We start from the raw sequence: 14,578 nt of genomic DNA on the forward strand, positions 1-14,578 counted from the left end.
CCATATAAATAGGACATCATCGATGTACCTCTTCCATAGCACCAGGTTTGACCCCAGCTTGGGATCAATGGTCTTACTTTCCCAATTAGCCATAAACAAATTGGCATAGCTGGGGGCAAACCTGGTGCCCATTGCAGTACCACAGATCTGTAGATATATATCTGAATTGAACCAAAAATAGTTATGGTCTAAAATATATTGTGTTGCCAATTGTAAATATTGAATTTGTTCTATGGGTAACTGGTTAAATTCCTGTAATTGTTCTCCCATAGCATCTATACCTTGTTTGTGGTTTATTACTGTGTACAAAGATTGTACATCTAATGTCCCTATAGTCCATTCAGGATTGTACTGCAATTTTTCTATCATTTGTATTATGGATGTTGTGTCTTTTATATACGACTTAATTGTTTTAACTGCTGGCTGTAACAGTTTATCTATGTAGTGAGAAAGGTTTGCTGTAAGTGAGCCTATACCGGAAATTATTGGCCGTCCTGGTGGATTGATAGGGTCCTTATGTAATTTCGGAATACAGTAAAAGACTGGCAGTCTACATTGGTTGTTAGTAATGTAATGGAATTCTTGTTGGGATAAGATTCCCAATTTTTGGCCTTCTTCACATAAATTTATCAATTTTTTCTGGAACTCTATGGTGGGATCAGTACGTAAGCGTTTGTACGTAATTGTGTCTGATAGTTGTCTAACACACTCCTGGTTATACTTATCTACATCCCACACTACTATCGCTCCACCTTTATCTGCTGGGCGTATTATTATTTTATGATCTTTTTGCAATTGTTTAATAGCTTGCATTTCTGCTTTTGATAAATTATTGTTTCTATTACTATTTACATTTATTTTTCTAATATCAAATTCCACTGCTTGTCTAAATGCAATCATTTCTTGACTGGTTTCTTGACGTGGGTATTTTACCGATTTGCTTTTTACGTCTGTATGTACGTATTTTCTTCCTTCTATTGGATTTAGTCCATTTACTATGGGGTTTTTAATAAAATATTTCTTTAAACATAATTTCCTAATGTATTTTTCAATACCTATCAGCGTATCAAATTTGTTCAGTTGATTTGAAGGCGCAAATTTAAGACCTTTATTTAGTAAATGGATTTGTGCAGGGGTGAGTGTCGATGTGCTCAAATTTACAATAGCATCTGACTCTTTTAATTGTAATTGTGTTTGTGATTTCTTCTGTTTGTGTCCTCTACGTAATTTCCTTTTTCGTGTCTTAGTGATTTGTGTTGTTGTCTCTGTGTATTCTGGGGTTCCTCGTATCGTGCTCTTGTTTGTGGGGCTTTGTAATGTTGATGAGTCTTGTGATAATATTGATTTTGGTTCTGGTTCAAGTCCCTGTGTCTCAGATTGTATCGATGCACTGGGGACTCTCCTCGTGTTGGGTATAACTGAGGTGAGTATGGCGGTGGTGACCGCCTTGGTGTTTTCTGTCGTGATCTCACTTTGTGATGGGGGGGAGTCTGATCTAAAAAATGATTCTCTGTAAAAACTTCATATCTATTGGAGGTTGGTATATTAAATTCCGCCTGATCAATATTATGGGTAGTCTCTGGTTCTATAGTTGATTTTGTATATTGACTCCCATTCTTTTTTTGTGTTGGTTTATTTTGGTCCTTTCCTGCGTTCCGAATTTTCTTACTTTTTTTGGAGATTATCTCATATTCAACTTTATCGATATTTTTGCAAACTCTTTCTTGCCATAATTTATATTCATCGTTTTTAGGCAAGTTTATCATGGTAATTTTCAATTCTTCTATCTGGATTGTTAATTGTTCCAAAATCTGAGACCTTCTTTTTATGACCATTTCCATTAATGCAATGGACTGTGTCTGTAAGAAATTCTTCCATTCTGTATCAAAATCGATACTATATAAGTCATATGCTGGGATTTTGGTCAATAGCAATCCAGTTGGTATTGTCCCTTGTACAATATATTGCCTAAGGGCTCTAATTTCCCAGCGTTGTTTTAACTGTTTTTGTAATAGAGTTTCCAATTCTTTAAAGATATTTGCTACTGATTTCTCATTAAGCAAATTGATTGAACCTGGTGTGCCCTACTTGTTACCTGCTTTTTTTAATTACTTAGAGGATTGGGTGAATCCTCCTGCAGGTGCACCCATACCATTCTGGAGCAGCGGGTGAGCCCTCTCTAAGATTTCAAATTTTAACCCTACGTTCCACCCACTGAGAGTGAGCTCCCCTCTATCTCCAAGAATGGACATTTGGAGCCACATGGAGAACAAGCGTTTGAAAGCAGAAACTTTCTCCTTTGATAATGAGGAAGGTTCAATCAATTTGCTTAATGAGAAATCAGTAGCAAATATCTTTAAAGAATTGGAAACTCTATTACAAAAACAGTTAAAACAACGCTGGGAAATTAGAGCCCTTAGGCAATATATTGTACAAGGGACAATACCAACTGGATTGCTATTGACCAAAATCCCAGCATATGACTTATATAGTATCGATTTTGATACAGAATGGAAGAATTTCTTACAGACACAGTCCATTGCATTAATGGAAATGGTCATAAAAAGAAGGTCTCAGATTTTGGAACAATTAACAATCCAGATAGAAGAATTGAAAATTACCATGATAAACTTGCCTAAAAACGATGAATATAAATTATGGCAAGAAAGAGTTTGCAAAAATATCGATAAAGTTGAATATGAGATAATCTCCAAAAAAAGTAAGAAAATTCGGAACGCAGGAAAGGACCAAAATAAACCAACACAAAAAAAGAATGGGAGTCAATATACAAAATCAACTATAGAACCAGAGACTACCCATAATATTGATCAGGCGGAATTTAATATACCAACCTCCAATAGATATGAAGTTTTTACAGAGAATCATTTTTTAGATCAGACTCCCCCCCATCACAAAGTGAGATCACGACAGAAAACACCAAGGCGGTCACCACCGCCATACTCACCTCAGTTATACCCAACACGAGGAGAGTCCCCAGTGCATCGATACAATCTGAGACACAGGGACTTGAACCAGAACCAAAATCAATATTATCACAAGACTCATCAACATTACAAAGCCCCACAAACAAGAGCACGATACGAGGAACCCCAGAATACACAGAGACAACAACACAAATCACTAAGACACGAAAAAGGAAATTACGTAGAGGACACAAACAGAAGAAATCACAAACACAATTACAATTAAAAGAGTCAGATGCTATTGTAAATTTGAGCACATCGACACTCACCCCTGCACAAATCCATTTACTAAATAAAGGTCTTAAATTTGCGCCTTCAAATCAACTGAACAAATTTGATACGCTGATAGGTATTGAAAAATACATTAGGAAATTATGTTTAAAGAAATATTTTATTAAAAACCCCATAGTAAATGGACTAAATCCAATAGAAGGAAGAAAATACGTACATACAGACGTAAAAAGCAAATCGGTAAAATACCCACGTCAAGAAACCAGTCAAGAAATGATTGCATTTAGACAAGCAGTGGAATTTGATATTAGAAAAATAAATGTAAATAGTAATAGAAACAATAATTTATCAAAAGCAGAAATGCAAGCTATTAAACAATTGCAAAAAGATCATAAAATAATAATACGCCCAGCAGATAAAGGTGGAGCGATAGTAGTGTGGGATGTAGATAAGTATAACCAGGAGTGTGTTAGACAACTATCAGACACAATTACGTACAAACGCTTACGTACTGATCCCACCATAGAGTTCCAGAAAAAATTGATAAATTTATGTGAAGAAGGCCAAAAATTGGGAATCTTATCCCAACAAGAATTCCATTACATTACTAACAACCAATGTAGACTGCCAGTCTTTTACTGTATTCCGAAATTACATAAGGACCCTATCAATCCACCAGGACGGCCAATAATTTCCGGTATAGGCTCACTTACAGCAAACCTTTCTCACTACATAGATAAACTGTTACAGCCAGCAGTTAAAACAATTAAGTCGTATATAAAAGACACAACATCCATAATACAAATGATAGAAAAATTGCAGTACAATCCTGAATGGACTATAGGGACATTAGATGTACAATCTTTGTACACAGTAATAAACCACAAACAAGGTATAGATGCTATGGGAGAACAATTACAGGAATTTAACCAGTTACCCATAGAACAAATTCAATATTTACAATTGGCAACACAATATATTTTAGACCATAACTATTTTTGGTTCAATTCAGATATATATCTACAGATCTGTGGTACTGCAATGGGCACCAGGTTTGCCCCCAGCTATACCAATTTGTTTATGGCTAATTGGGAAAGTAAGACCATTGATCCCAAGCTGGGGTCAAACCTGGTGCTATGGAAGAGGTACATCGATGATGTCCTATTTATATGGAAAGGAAATCAAGAATCATTAGACAAGTTTCTGGAAGAGATTAATAAAAATGACTGTAACTTACGGTTTGCGGGTAAAACCAGCCAAACTATGGTTGAGTTCTTAGATCTAGAAATTAAAGTGGAAGGGAAAAGATTAGTCTGTAATACATATCGTAAACCAACGTCCAAAAATAGCTACATCCTATACAATAGTTGCCACTTACCCCAGTGGCTCCTAAATATACCTACGGGACAATTTAGAAGGATTAGGAGAAATTGCTCAAAATTAGCAGATTTCGAAAAAGAAGCTATTCCATTGAAAAATCAATTTTTAGACAAGCAATACCCGATAGAAATTTTAGAAACGGCCATAGATACAGTAAGACAAATGGATCGTAAGACTTTTTTTGAGACAAAAACAAAAAAGGAACAGGAAGAAAATAATATGAGAATCATTTTACCTTTTAACACTCACTATAAAAAAGTGAGACACATAATTAACAAGCACTGGCACTTTATACACAAAGACAAAATAATAGGACATTTGATTCCGTCATTTCCACAAATTTGTTTCACTAAAGCACCAAATTTAGCGTTAATGGTAGCACCCACCATTCCGAAAAATAACAAGAATAAAATAGACACATCCATACAAAAATGGACAAACACTACTGGTTTTTTTCGGTGCGGCAAGTGTATGGGCTGTAAACATACCACATTTCCGAAAAAAACCCTTAAAATAAAATCCACAACCAACACTTTTGAACACACAATTAAAGACTTCCTCACATGTAACTCTAATAGTGTTACTTACATTATACAATGTCCCTGTAAAAAACAGTATGTAGGTAGGACCAAAAGACAACTTAAAGTCCGAATAGCCGAACATATTTCCAATATAAAGAAAGGCTACGAGAAACATACTCTGTCAAACCACTTTAAAGTCTCACATAATCAAAATCCGAAAGGATTGACTTTTTCCGCCCTTGAAAAAGTGGAAACTGATTGGAGGGGTGGTAACCATATTAAGAAAATGTCAAGGATCGAGTCAAGATATATATTTGACTTCAATACCTTACTACCGGCTGGTTTAAATGCAGAGATAGAAATCTACGGGTTTTTATGATTTTTGGTGCGGGGAGGCCTCTCACCGGGAAGAGCTCGTGAACCATTATGGTTGTCCGGGCTCTCCCCTGGTGGGAAGTCTCCCCTCCCCATTCCCATCTAAGTCCCTGTCACTCCACTCCGAATTTCATTGCTATATGGAGACATCTCTATTATCACTACTATATGAAGAAATTTTATTGCCCATATTTCCTATCACTATATGGTGAAATTTTATAGTCTTATTGTTATATGATTAATTTTATATATGACTGTTCGCAATAGCCGATATATATACATATATATCTTTATATTTTATATATATATTTTTATAATTATTCTAAATTTGCACGATTAATATGGAATAATGTACAAATAGTTAAAAGTGTCTGTCTATATAATAATAGTATATCATATTATTGTATGTACTCTTAGCCTCTGCCGTCCGTTTATATAATAGAGGCAGAGAAGCAATAGAATCATACATATGTGTTTCTAGCCCTGAGTGTTCAACCAACATATAACCCTGAAACAGTTAATAAGCCAACACTCAGAGATAGAATGAAACACAGTTACGATCTATATCCTCAATATATTTGTAACTAAAGTTCCAGTTTTATCACTATGTAAGGTTAACATATGAAACGGTATATATTTAATTCATTCTTAACGAAATAAATAAATGTTTTTAACATAAATAAAAAATAAAAAACAGATTGAGTCATTATGAAGGTTAACAAGGAGTATACGTCACTTCCGATACACAAGCCGTAATTAATTGTTTCTAAACCACACCTGTTCAGGTATATAAAGATAGTTCATTCCCATGGGAAACTCAACCACTGAAGAAGGAGCTGGAATAAGCTCTGAAACGCGTATGGTAAACTAATCCCATGAGAAACAAATACGGCACCCGAGGATAAAAAGCGCTTGAAGAAAGGGATCGGTGTTCTTTTATGCTAACACTCAGGAAAGCTGGATACTTGCTGTTGAGATTGGTAATCTGGTATAACTCTGCAAATCTGGACTGTCACTGCACCGAAGATTAGAGTGACCAGACCATCTCATAAACAGCGCACCTAGAAAACAGCGCAGCTAACATCTGACCACCGAGGATCCCGAAACAACTTTAACATTTTACCGCAACAAGTTAAACCGCATTTACTTCTGCCTACAGTATCCTCACTGCACGTGGGACGCCACGAGTGAGGTTAAGAAGCCTGATACCAACTGAAATAGTGAGTACACCAATTCGGGCCATTTTGCAAATAGGCAGTAAAAAACTTGTGAAAAAAAGTTAGCGGTACCGTTACTACTATCCAAGGATTTAATCCTCTTAGGGATTCGTACTGACTGATTCCGGTCACAAATAGCGAGTTTAAATAACTCTCAAAAAAGACTACTATATTTACAACGTTTCATTTATTCATCACTGGATATATTTAAGGACTTTATTTGTTTTAATTTTTTAAATTATCTTCAAGTTTTTAGATTTTTGTGTATTTTAATGCATTTTAATTATTAATATTAATTCATCATATGTATTACATCTAATAAATAACGTGCATATTAGGTATTGCCACATCCCATATCGACCAGCTTTATAAAAATATTACATGACCTAACCCCTCAGATGAACACCGTCAAAAAAATAAAAGAAAAACAGTGCTAAAAAATATTTTTTGTCACCTTACATCACTAAAAGTACAACAGCAAGCGATCAAAAAAGGCATATGCTCCCCAAAATAGTATCAATCTAACTGTCACATCGTCCTGCAAAATAGGAGCCCCTACCTAAGACAATCACCCAAAAAATAACAAAACTATGGCTCTCAAACTATGAAGACACTAAAACATGATTTTTTTTTGTTTAAAAAATGCTTCTATTGTATTAAATGTAAAAAAAAATAAAAAATTAGGTAGACATATTAGGTATCGCCACATCTGTAACAACCTGCTGTATAAAAATACCACTTGACCTAACCCCTCAAAAAGTGTAATAGCAAGCGATCAAAAAGTCATATACACTCTAAAATTGTACCAATAAAACCATCATCTCACCCCACAAAAATTATACCCTACCTAAGACAATATCCCCAAAAATATAAAAAAAACTATGGCTCTCAGACTATGGAGACACTGAAAGTGTTAGCAAAGTATGTAAAATCAGTTTTGAATACCTAGAGGGATGTAGTTTCTAAAATGGGGACATTTTTGGGTGGTTTCTATTATGTAAGCCTCACAAAGTGACTTCAGACCTGAACTGGTCCTTAAAAACTGGGATTTGGAAATTTTCTAAAAAATGTTAAGATTTGCTTCTAAACTTCTAAGCCTTCTAATGTCCCCCAAAAATTAATGAAAAAGTAATATTGCAAAATGATACAAAGATGAAGTAAACATATGGGAAATGTAAAGTAATAACTATTTTAGGAGGTATCACTATCTGTTTTAAAAGCAGATAAATTAAAATGTTTAAAATTGCTAATTTTTCAAAATTTTTGGTAAATTTGTTATTCTTTATACATAAAAATAAAGTATTTTGACTCAGATTTTCCACTGTAATGAAGTACGATATGTGACAAGAAAATAATCTCAGAATGGCTTGGATAAGTAAAAGCGTTTTAAAGTTATCACCACATAAAGTGACACATTTCAGATTTGCAAAAAATGCATTGGTCCTTCAAGTGAAAAATGGCAGGGTCCTGAAGGGTTTAATAGCACAGGGGAACCCTTGAGATTCTGATTCTGTCAAGTGGTTTTATTTCTTCTGTATCCTATAATCATTTCATTAGGACATCAATAAGATATTTGAGCTATATACTGTAGAGAGATTTATAGGTAGATAGCCAGACATGTGATATATAGATAGATAGATAATAGATAAATAGCCAGACATATGATTGATAGATTGATAAATAGATAGATAAATAGATAGCCAGACATGATAGATAGATAGATAGATAGATAGATAGATAGATAGATAGATAGATAGATAGAAATTTAGATAGATAGATAATATATGATTGATAGACAGATAATATATGATAGATAATAGATAGATAGATAGATGCGATAGATAGATAGATAGATAGATAGATAGATAGATAGATAGATACGGTAGATAATAAATAGATGATAGATAGAGATAGATAGATAGATAGATAAATAGATGATAGATGATAGATGGATAGATAGATACTAGACAGACATATGATAGATAAATAGATTATATTTATCTTTAAGGCCCCTTTCACACGGACGAGTATTCCGCGCGGGTGCAATGCGTGAGTTGAACGCATTGCACCCGCACTGAATCCGGACCCATTCATTTCTATGGGGCTGGTCACATGAGCGGTGATTTTCACGCATCACTTATGCGTTGCGTGAAAATTGCAGCATGATCTATATTCAGCGTTTTTCACGTAACGCAGGCCCCATAGAAATGAATGGGGTTGCGTGAAAATCGCAAGCATCCGCAAGCAAGTGCGGATGCGGTGCGATTTTCACGCATGGTTTCTAGGTGACAGTCTATTCACTGTATTATTTTCCCTTATAACATGGTTATAAGGGAAAATAATAGCATTCTGAATACAGAATGCTTAGTATAATAGTGCTGGAGGGGTTAAAAAATAAAATAAAAAATTTACTCACCTTCTCCTCTTGATCGCGTAGTTCCCGGTCTCTTCTTTACTTCTTTAATGATGAGCTGTGGGCTAAAGGACCTGTGGTGACGTCAGATCACATGCTCCATCCATGTGATTGGAGCATCTGATCTGACGTCACCACAGGTCCTTTAGCCCACAGCTAGTAAAGGAGAGACCGGGAACTACGCGATCAAGAGGAGAAGGTGAGTTAATTTTTTAATTTTTTTTTAACCCCTCCAGCATTATTATACTAAGCATTCTGTATTCAGAATGCTATTATTTTCCCTTATAACCATGTTATAAGGGAAAATAAGACAATCTTCAGAACATCAATCCCAAGCCCGAACTTCTGTGAAGAAGTTCGGGTTTGGGTACCAAACATGCGCGATTTTTCTCACGCGAGTGCAAAACGCATTACAATGTTTTGCACTCGCGTTGGAAAAATCGCGCGTGTTCCTGCAACGCACCTGCCTCTTATCCGGGCCAAAAATATGACGCCCGTGTAAAAGAGGCCTAATAGTAATTTAATAGTATTGATTTGCTCTCTCTCTTGTACACCCTGGGGTGTCGGTCATGTGTTATAACGTGGTAGACAGACATATTTTATAGCATGGTCAACTGGATTCCTATTGCATATTTACTTTTTAATTATTCTGTTTGTGATTTGTGTCTGTTATCTTATATTTAATCACACTTAGTAAATAGATTTATTCACTTACCCTGCGTAAGCTTATTCATTTTCAAATTATTAAATTCACATTAAAACAAACATCTACTATTGTATTTTATATATAACCGGCCATAAGGATTGAGACAAGTATAGTACAAATAAATCAAGTGATGCTAGAGTAGTCCAAAAGTCACATAATTTATTTGAAAATCACAAAAAGGACACATGATCAGCACTGGTCACAAAAAGACAATACACATTAAAAACCAAGAGCTGTCGATACTAGGGATGAGTGAACTCGAACTGTATAGTTCGGGTTCGTACCGAATTTTGGGGTGTCCGTGACACGGACCCGAACCCTGACATTTTCGTAAAAGTCCGGGTTCGGGTTCGGTGTTCGTCGCTTTCTTGGCGCTTTTGTGACGCTTTCTTGGCGCTTTTTGAAAGGCTGCAAAGCAGCCAATCAACAAGCGTCATACTACTTGCCCCAAGAGGCCGTCACAGCCATGCCTACTATTGGCATGGCTGTGATTGGCCAGAGCACCATGTGACCCAGCCTCTATTTAAGCTGGAGTCACATAGCGCCGCCCGTCACTCTGCTCTGATTAGCGTAGGGAGAGGTTGCGGCTCCGACAGTAGGGCGAGATTAGGCAGATTAACTCCTCCAAAGGACTTTATTAATCGATCGATCTGCAGCTGTGCATCATTGAGCTGCTGAAATTCAATTGCTCACTGTTTTTAGGCTGCCCAGACCGTTTGTCAGTCACTTTTTTCTGGGGTGATCGGCGGCCATTTTGTGTCTTGTGGTGCGCCAGCACAAGCTGCGACCAAGTGCATTTAACCCTCAATGGTGTGGTTGTTTTTTGGCTAAAGCCTACATCAGGGTGAAGCTGTCACACCAAGTGCATTTAACTAGCAATAGTCTGTTCATTTTTTGGCCATATACTACATCAGGGGAAAGCTGCGCCCGTCACCAAGTGCATTTAACCCTCAATGGTGTGGTTGTTTTTTGGCTAAAGCCTACATCAGGGTGAAGCTGTCACACCAAGTGCATTTAACCAGCAATAGTATGTTAATTTTTTGGCCATATACTACATCAGGGGCAAGCTGCGCCCGTCACCAAGTGCATTTAACCCTCAGTAGTGTGGTTGGTCAAGCTGTGACACCAAGTGCATTTAACCAGCAATAGTCTGTTAATTTTTTGGCCATATACTACATCAGGGGCAAGCTGCGCCCGTCACCAAGTGCATTTAACCCTCAGTAGAGTGGTTGGTCAAGCTGTCACACCAAGTGCATTTAACCAGCAATAGTGTGGTTATTTTTTGGCCATATCCCAGTCTAATTCTGTCACTAAATCCATACCGGTCACCCAGCGCCTAAATACTAGGCCTCAAATTTATATCCCGCTAAATCTGTCGTTACCGCTGTACTGTTGTGGCTGGGCAAGTTATTTAGTGTCCGTCAAAGCACATTTTTTGTTCAGGGTTAAAATACAATTCACAATTTAGCAATTTCATAATTTAGTGGTTTCTGCTATATCAGAGCTATTTGAAATCTATCCCTAAAAGGGTATATAATATTCAAGGTGCACATAGGGTCATTCAGAATAACTTCACACACACGCTACTGTGCATTTCCAAGTCTAATTCTGTTAGTAAATCCATACCGGTCACCCAGCGCCTAAATACTAGGCCTCAAATTTATATCCCGCTAAATCTGTCGTTACCGCTGTACTGTTGTGGCTGGGCAAGTTATTTAGTGTCCGTCAAAGCACATTTTTTGTTCTGGGTTGAAATACAATTCCAAATTGAGCAATTTCATAATTTAGTGGTTTCTGCTATATCAGAGCTATTTGAAATCTATCCCTAAAAGGGTATATAATATTCAAGGTGCACATAGGGTCATTCAGAATAACTTCACACACATGCTACTGTGCATTTCCAAGTCTAATTCTGTTAGTAAATCCGTACCGGTCACCCAGCGCCTAAATACTAGGCCTCAAATTAATATCCCGCTAAATCTGTCGTTACCGCTGTACTGTTGTGGCTGGGCAAGTTATTTAGTGTCCGTCAAAGCACATATTTTGTTCTGGGTTGAAATACAATTCCCAATTTAGCAATTTCATAATTTAGTGGTTTCTGCTATATCAGAGCTATTTGAAATCTATCCCTAAAAGGGTATATAATATTCAAGGTGCACATAGGGTCATTCAGAATAACTTCACACACACGCTACTGTGCATTTCCAAGTCTAATTCTGTCACTAAATCCATACCGGTCACCCAGCGCCTAAATACTAGGCCTCAAATCTATATCCCGCTAAATCTGTCGTTACCGCTGTACTGTTGTGGCTGGGAAAGTTATTTAGTGTCCGTCAAAGCACATTTTTTGTTCTGGGTTGAAATACAATTCCCAATTTAGCAATTTCATAATTTAGTGGTTTCTGCTATATCAGAGCTATTTGAAATCTATCCATAAAAGGGTATATAATATTCAAGGTGCACATAGGGACATTCAGAATAACTTCACACACACGCTACTGTGCATTTCCAAGTCTAATTCTGTCACTAAATCCATACCGGTCACCCAGCGCCTAAATACTAGGCCTCAAATTTATATTCAGCTGAATTTGAATACAATACATTGGGCCAAATAATATTTTTGTTGTTGTGGTGAACCATAACAATGAGGAAAACATCTAGTAAGGGACGCGGACGTGGACATGGTCGTGGTGGTGTTAGTGGACCCTCTGGTGCTGGGAGAGGACGTGGCCGTTCTGCCACATCCACACGTCCTAGTGTACCAACTACCTCAGGTCCCAGTAGCCGCCAGAATTTACAGCGATATATGGTGGGGCCCAATGCCGTTCTAAGGATGGTAAGGCCTGAGCAGGTACAGGCATTAGTCAATTGGGTGGCCGACAGTGGATCCAGCACGTTCACATTATCTCCCACCCAGTCTTCTGCAGAAAGCGCACAGATGGCGCCTGAAAACCAACCCCATCAGTCTGTCACATCACCCCCATGCATATCAGGGAAACTGTCTGAGCCTCAAGTTATGCAGCAGTCTCTTATGCTGTTTGAAGACTCTGCTGGCAGGGTTTCCCAAGGGCATCCACCTAGCCCTTCCCCAGCGGTGGAAGACATAGACTGCACTGACGCACAACCACTTATGTTTCCTGATGATGAGGACATGGGAATACCACCTCAGCATTTCTCTGATGATGACGAAACACAGGTGCCAACTGCTGCGTCTTTCTGCAGTGTCAATAAATATATAAATGTCGCACTAGGGCACTGAAACCACACCAGGTGCTCCTGTAAATTGAGACCACTCTCTCAATACAGCAAATTATATAAAATGGATAAACAGGGCACTCACGGATAGCCGAGACCAAGTATTAGAAGCAATTATTAGCTTTTATTACTACAACAAATAAAGTCGATAAAACAATGTAGCACAATGTGGCACAATAATAATAGATAAAACAATGTATCACAAAAAACAGTATCGTAGGTGAGCTGTAGATAGGATATATTGTAGTCTATTGACCAGCTGAAAAATGTTCAATGATGCGATCTAATATATCTCCAGTCCAATGACGTTGCATCCGAAAATGCTATCAATGATTCATTGACTGCAGTGTTTCAATTGAGTCAATGAATCATTGATAGCATTTTCGGATGCAACGTCATTGGACTGGAGATATATTAGATCGCATCATTGAACATTTTTCAGCTGGTCAATAGACTACAATATATCCTATCTACAGCTCACCTACGATACTGTTTTTTGTGATACATTGTTTTATCTATTATTATTGTGCCACATTGTGCTACATTGTTTTATCGACTTTATTTGTTGTAGTAATAAAAGCTAATAATTGCTTCTAATACTTGGTCTCGGCTATCCGTGAGTGCCCTGTTTATCCATTTTATATCTTTCTGCAGTGTGCAGACTGAACAGGAGGTCAGGGATCAAGACTGGGTAAGAAGACGATGCAGGGGACTATGAGGTCCTAGACCCCACATGGAATGAAGGTCGTGCCACTGACTTTCACAGTTCGGAGGAAGAGGCAGTGGTGAGACCGAGCCAACAGCGTAGCAAAAGAGGGAGCAGTGGGCAAAAGCAGAACACCCGCCGCCAAGAGACTCCGCCTGCTACTGACCGCCGCCATCTGGGACCGAGCACACCAAAGGCAGCTTCAAGGAGTTCCCTGGCATGGCACTTCTTCAAACAATGTGCTGACGACAAGACCCAAGTGGTTTGCACGCTGTGCCATCAGAGCCTGAAGCGAGGCATTAACGTTCTGAACCTGAGCACAACCTGCATGACCAGGCACCTGCATGCAAAGCATGAACTGCAGTGGAGTAAACACCTTAAAACCAAGGAAGTCACTCAGGCTCCCCCTGCTACCTCTTCTGCTGCTGCCGCCTCGGCCTCTTCTGCTGCTTCCGCCTCGGCCTCTTCCTCTGCCTCTGGAGGAACGTTGGCACCTGCCGCCCAGCAAACAGGGGATGTACCACCAACACCACCACCACCTCCGTCACCAAGCGTCTCAACCATGTCACACGGCAGCGTTCAGCTCTCCATCTCACAAACATTTGAGAGAAAGCGTAAATTCCCACCTAGCCACCCTCGATCCCTGGCCCTGAATGCCAGCATTTCTAAACTACTGGCCTATGAAATGCTGTCATTTAGGCTGGTGGACACAGACAGCTTCAAACAGCTCATGTCGCTTGCTGTCCCACAGTATGTTGTTCCCAGCCGCCACTACTTCTCCAAGAGAGCC

This window comes from Bufo gargarizans, chromosome 2, assembly GCF_014858855.1.
Source record: "Bufo gargarizans isolate SCDJY-AF-19 chromosome 2, ASM1485885v1, whole genome shotgun sequence".
Taxonomy (NCBI): domain Eukaryota; kingdom Metazoa; phylum Chordata; class Amphibia; order Anura; family Bufonidae; genus Bufo; species Bufo gargarizans.